Here is a 6,673-nt window from a genome sequence, read left to right on the forward strand (position 1 = left end):
ATGTTTTCACAATCCCAGTCTCACGATGCATTCAGATGCGCCAGTGCAAACCGAGGGGAACGATGAAATGTGAGAGGTGCCGGATTTCGGATGAGATGTTTAATTAGGGGCATCGACTACCCTCTCAGATCGGAGTGGCAGATCATAAGGACGCTATTTCGAAGAAGAGCTGTGGAATCTCTCTTGCATCTAAACATAGAACATAGAACATTACAGCGCAGAACAGGCCCTTCGGCCCACGATGTTGCGCCGACCAGTTAAAAAAACAATGACCCTCTAACCTAAACCAATCCCTTTTCGTCCATAAACCTATCCACGGATCTCTTAAACGCCCCCAAACTAGGCGCATTTACAACCGCAGCAGGCAGGGCATTCCAATCCCTCACCACCCTCTGGGTAAAGAACCTACCCCTGACATCCGTCCTATAACTACCCCCCCTTAAACACACTGTGGAGCATCAAGAAAGGTCAGATAGATACTCTACTATCATTCACTCAATTGCCCAAATTACTGAGTGACGCTGTGAGAGTTTTTGTACAGGTTCAGCACAGCTCTGTGTCTCTGTGGGCCTCAGTGCGCAGCAATATGTTCGGGTTGTTGCCTGTAGATGTAAAGTTGCAGAACAACTGAACATCATCTCTTCCACTCACTGTGACTGCAGACGGTTTCTGTGTAATAGAGTCTCCTCCACAATGTCCTGTAAGAATCAAGAATGACATGAAATCAAACGATGTCAGTAAAATACGTTTATCCGACAGAATTGTCTTCTTGCCCCGAATTACAGCCCGATAAACAAGTCGGCGTCACTAAAGTTAAACATAGTTCCCACAGCTCAGGACCTGGAACTGGGAAGTGTTTGGATTGAATACTAAGCTTTACATGAACGTACATTGACACTGTCTATCGGGATCAGCTTCCGGCCTGCGTTTCATGTAACTTGAAAGAGAAACCGAAAACTGTCCATAGGTTTTAAACTCCAGTGTTTGCCACAGGCCGTGTGGAGACAAAGCGGATCTGGTTAATTTACCAATCTGTGATCAACCTATTGTTACCTATGAGCTAATTTAATGGGTGGCAAAGATGTGAAAGACAGGTTTGTGCAACTTGTGAATTTACCGATTAACAGAGCAGCCGCTGTGAGGAATAAACACGAAGTAATGAGTGGCATGTTTGCAGAGAGCTCCTGGCACAGTTAACAGCAATGGGCTGAAGCTCAAATTGATTCACTCAAGGGTTGAGCAGAGGGTGAGTAACGCCCACCGCTTCGCTGATTGGTTCATTGCCGACAGCGTCATCAGCTGGCATTCAACCATCTTCCAACTTATTCAACCTATTTCAGAAATAGAGGACATTTTGTTATCATTTTATTACAACTAAGATTATCAAATTAACAGAATATATTGTAGATGAAGGAGGCACACGGTTAAAAGTCAAAATACTCCGTCAGTAACATTAACAACTGAAAATTGTGTACCTTGGGAGCTACCAGTTAGGAGACCAGTAGCTGTGAAGAATGAGTAAAATGTTCCAACATGTTCACAGAGCTGATGCTGGATCTGGACTCAGTGAGTAAAAGCTCAATAGTTTTAGGTAAGAGTTCAGAAGATGTGTAGTGACATCCGGTCCGGCAAAACGACTGGTCTATTCCTGACAGAGCGACAGGTGAAAAACAGTTGGTTTATTGCTTCCTTGTCCCACATTTCATCCGATCAGCTGGCAGGTTGTGATGTCAGTGAGCGGGGCAGGTGAAAAACCAGCAGTGGTCACTTTGCCTTTCGAACTTCTGTCTATCTGCCTGTCTCTCACCACCTTCCTGCACTACCCGAAGTCCCATTTTACTCTTAACATCCACAAATCTATTAACATCCGTTCTAAATAAACCCAGCGACTGCACAACCACAAGTCTGTGGGGCAGAGAATAATTAGAGTTGTACTAAACTCAATATAGCTTCATTAACAAGGTCAATCTTTGAATTGGACGTGTGCGTAATGGGTAATAGTTGAAATATTTGTGTTATCATGGTTGGAGTTTTCCATTAAGGGCTGTTCGCTGAAAATGAAAAACATCCTCACCGCCGATATAAAGAGACTCATTGTGTAGCACAGAAATGAAGAATTCTGGCAAGCTGGTCTTGATATGATTTGGGTTATATTACAAATCCACAATCCAGTTCACAGATCTGATTCAGTGAGAGGAAGTGAGAATGTCTTTGCCGGTTTTTGTACGGGCTGACTGTGTCTCTGTAACAGTGTGGGGCTCAGCGCACAGTAATACACGGCAGAGTCAGAGACTCGGACCCCGGTGATATTTAGAGGAACTGTTCTCTTGTCTTTGTCTAATTTAGCCGAAAACCGATCAGGAAAATCTGGAGACTTATCCACCCGTCCCTTGCCGTAACTCTTCAGTAAATATCTCGGAGCTTTCCCGGGATATTGAATATACCAGAAGAGAGTCTCGCTACTGTATTTTGCTGTGTAATTGCAATTCAATATAACCGTCTGTCCTTCCTCGGCCGTGAATTCGGGCCGGTCCTGGAAAACTGAATCTTGGCCATTGGTTCCTGTAACAACATATAGAATGTGTGAGATATCTGAAATATAACCGATGAAACACACACTGAGGATTTGAGCTGTGACTTACCCGGCAGTGTGACCATTATTATCAGTAAAGCACACAGGGAACACATGGTTCAAGATTGGACAGAAACTGTTTAAACTGTGTTGCTGCTTCTAGTTTTATATCACAGAGTCAACTTAGATCAGAGACAACTGCAATTATAGGGAAACTGGTGGACGTTTCTCAGTGCTGTGATTGGCTAGTCTGCCTGAGATGACGTTAGCTTTGGACCAATCACTGTTAGTTGACGACGAAGTGCAGCTGGCTTTCACCAACAAATTGTAGCCCAGGCTGTGGGCGTCTTCCTCACCCTCTTGCTCTCTGTCACATTATCAATCATCCTGTCTCTTTCTCGGTTCAACTCTCTTTCCTTCGAACTCAATGTCAGTATATTTCGTTAGGTAGATCTTCACCCGAATTAAGGTGAAAAATGAAGCAGATAATCTGACGTCTGTCTAATGCACAAGTAGTGAGTGCCCAGTGCAAGAGGATCATTAATAGATATGCTGTTTTAAGTACACCGGGAAAAAGTAATCACTCAACTCAGAATTGAGATGCGGTTCGACTGGGAAAACATTGATTTCAGTCAGTCAATATTATTAACCCAGCAACTTCAACATGTGACAACCCTGAGTCTGCCTTTGATATTTGATCACTTTTGAAAGTCTGTCACACAGTTGACTGATCTGGAACATTTAAAATACAGATTGATGACCTTGTTCTCCTGAGAGATGAATGATGATCTGGAGAACTCTTCCAAATAGTCATAGATAGGACGAATGGCCTCATTCTGCGCTCAAAGATTCTATGATTTTCCTTGCTTCATGTCCCAGTCGCCCTATTTATTGTTGGAGGCTTGAGCAGTGAGCAGGTGCAAAATGGTCAGAGACTCCTGTAGATTTAACTATCGCTATTTCAGCTCCATGCGCCCCGAGTGCAGCTGAGAGTCACTGCTCAATATTGACTCTGCCGTATCTCCGCACACAGCTTCCGTTTGCTACTCTGACTCTGACCCGATTGTGTGATTGGACAGATTGCTGCCGCTGCGCCATTCCTCTCATTGGTTGGATCAGCAGTGCAGTGGGACGGGCATCTGTATTTCTGTCTCTGACACAGGATTTCTCTCACTGCAGAGTTACAGACTCAGGAAGGATCATGGTGAACTATCTCACTCCGATCCTCATCATTATCTCACTTCTCAGTAAGTAGCTCTTAGGGCGAGAGGGATCAGAGGATATGGGGGAAGCGGGATCAGGTTATTGATTGTATGGTCCGCCCTGATCGCAATGAATAGCGGGGCAGGATCAAAGGGCCGAATGGCCTACTCCTGCTCCGATCTTCTATGTGTTCATGTATTTCCTTTCCCATAAAGTCAGATCTTATTAGTGATCGTCTAAATTGCGATTTTCTTCAGAAAAATACTGATTTTTAAAAAATTTTTAATACTTATTTTCTGTCAGAATGGAGTCACCAAGACACAGTGGAGCAGCCGGTTGCTGGAGTAACAGTTGAAGAGGAAAGTAATGTCACATTAACCTGCAACTTGAAGACAAGTAATTCCAATCCATATGTCTACTGGTATAGTCAGAGTCCCGGGCAGCCTCCACAGTACATGCTTCACATTCTGGGTGGGAAACTATACAGACATTCCGACATCAGCGACCGCTTTTCAGCTACATTAAACAAAACTGCCAAGCTTACCGAACTAATGATCAGTAACACGCTGATTACCGACAGTGCGGTATATTTGTGTGCCTTAGACCCCACACTGTTACAGATATAGCAGTTCCCATACAAAAACCCCATTGTAGGAGTTCCAGTTAGTGTCAGCAGAGGGCGCGCTCACGCCGTTAGACAGTGACAATGAAGTTAAAGTCGACAGATTTTGCAGTCGAGTATCCCGCATTTGGGGACATCGCAGGCGTCAGCACACCCGAAGTGCAATGGGATAGCCTCGTCCTGGGCGAACCACCTGCTTGATCATGGTTTCACCCTAGCCGGAGGCGATTTAACCTGAGGATCACATCACATCTCAGGAGAGGGGTTAAGGTTGAGATAGCGGCAGCTTCATGAATAACCTCAGCGGGTACAGGTATTGAAACTATGCCATCAGTGCTGCTTTGCATCACAAACCAGATATCCAGCAACTGAGCTGAACAACAATATTCTCTGGGTTTGCTGTACATGGATATGAGCATTTGTGATTCATGCAGTAGGACGCGCACAGCCCTCTGAATCTAAGTCCTTTGCAATCTCTCATCATTTACCTAATAAACTTCCTTGTGTTTCTTCCTGCCAAAGTGCATCACGTTACATTCGCTGTTTCTTTTTTCACTTTCTTCCTCTTTTTGCATTGTTCCCTGATTGTCTATGCTCTGTACACGTTCCCACTGCATGTTTTCGTTTTGTCCTTCACTCATTCTGATTTGCATGAAACCTCTTCCATTTCCTTCGAACACATTCCCAACTCTCTTCACTTAAACCTTTTTAAAATTTTCTCATTCAAGAAATGTTCTGCTCTCATTCCTCTTCCCATTGGAATTTAACACCGCACTTCTTGAAACGCTGGTATTTCCGTGGAGCGGGTTTTGAAACCGGTGCAAGGTTTTTGTCCGGGACCTCCCTGTATTTTTTACACTGTGCCTCATGGCGCAGAGATAGATTGCAGCGTCTGAAACCTGTACGTCTCTCACAGTCAGGATGCTGAGTTTGTTGCCTTCACCGATGGAAGCAGTGACCCTCCCGTGTTGATCGGTTCCTCTTGTGGCCATCACCAGATGCTGGGGCGACTGATTCGGGAGCTGTTTGTACCAACGCACGATTTCAAACGTAATAGAGATGGTGCAGTTCATGGATACATTTCCCGCTTCACTGACAACCATCCGTGGAGGGAACTGCAGCAACTCGGCTTCTCCGGTCACCCCCGTGCAGGTCAGAGTGAAAAACAACAAAAAGTCGATGCAGATCCTGAGCATTCTCACTTCACATGCAACACCGAGAAGCAAGAGATGAAAATTAACCGGGAGCCAAGTATTTTCTTCAGGTTCAGTTCAGTGCTGTGTTTTGGTTGAACTGACAACATTAGGCGGGTTCTTCTTTAGCCACCCAGACTGAGCGTTTCACACTGACAACAGCTCACAGAGCCTCTGAATACACACTGACCCGCCCAGATTAAATATTTCTCACGCCACACACTGCTCTCTGCTGGTGTATACTGGTAATTGCAGGGTGCAATTCTTCACTCGGATCGTCGACAAGTCGCAGTTCACAAGATAGTTATAAATGAGAACAGCTGTTTCCTCCTTGTTATAGCTCTTTCATTGCGGGAAAGCTTACAATTTTCCTTTTGTTCTACTTTCCAACAATTGCAGTGCATTTTGCTCTCTCGTTCTTTCTAATGTTTCATTCCAGACTGTGACCAGTCCTGGTATGACAACGTCCTGATGTTAGTCCTAAAGTATCGTTCGATAATTTGGGAACTTGTGTAATGGGAACTGGTCTAGCCATCGAATATTTGTTACATAACTATAGGAATGGCAACATTGAAAACGAATAAGAATATTTCAAAAACAAGATTGTTATCAGTGTTAAAATTATGTTTCTCCATTTCTCCCCTCAATCAGATTTTCTTCAATAAAGACACTCGCTCCGTTAATGAATTTAATGCAATGTCCTTCTGCCCTCTCCTGTGGAAAAAGAGCACTACACTATATAACTTTAAAACAGCCTGTTTTACTTCTGATTCCAACAACTGCTATCGTACATTCTCCTCAGTATGAAATATATTTTTAATTTCTCTTCTTTTTGAATGCGCCTGGTGATATTGAATCTGATTTTCATTGTTGCAAATCATTGATCACCGGATGTTCCAACTATCTTTTCAGAGCGGATTATGGATATTGTGTCACTCCATCTCTATCTTCAAGAGTTCAGGCAGAAGTAGAAGGGATGACTTTAAAATCGACTTCTAATACAAGAAATCATTATGTTAACCAACCCTGGGCTGCAGCTGAGCAAAGCTGCCGTTTAGTCCCGCATCCAAATCTCACAGTGTT

The 6,673-nt window shown here is 43.9% G+C and overlaps 1 pseudogene; it reads right to left on the reverse strand.

Annotated features, from left to right (window-relative positions):
- Positions 1–4,492: 4,492 nt before the first annotated feature.
- LOC145335652 (U1 spliceosomal RNA) lies at positions 4,493–4,627 on the reverse strand (annotated as a pseudogene).
- Between the last annotated feature and the right edge of the window lie 2,046 nt (positions 4,628–6,673).

Source organism: Carcharhinus amblyrhynchos, unplaced genomic scaffold, assembly GCF_965287045.1.
Source record: "Carcharhinus amblyrhynchos unplaced genomic scaffold, sCarAmb.v2.hapA scaffold_39, whole genome shotgun sequence".
NCBI lineage: Eukaryota > Metazoa > Chordata > Chondrichthyes > Carcharhiniformes > Carcharhinidae > Carcharhinus > Carcharhinus amblyrhynchos.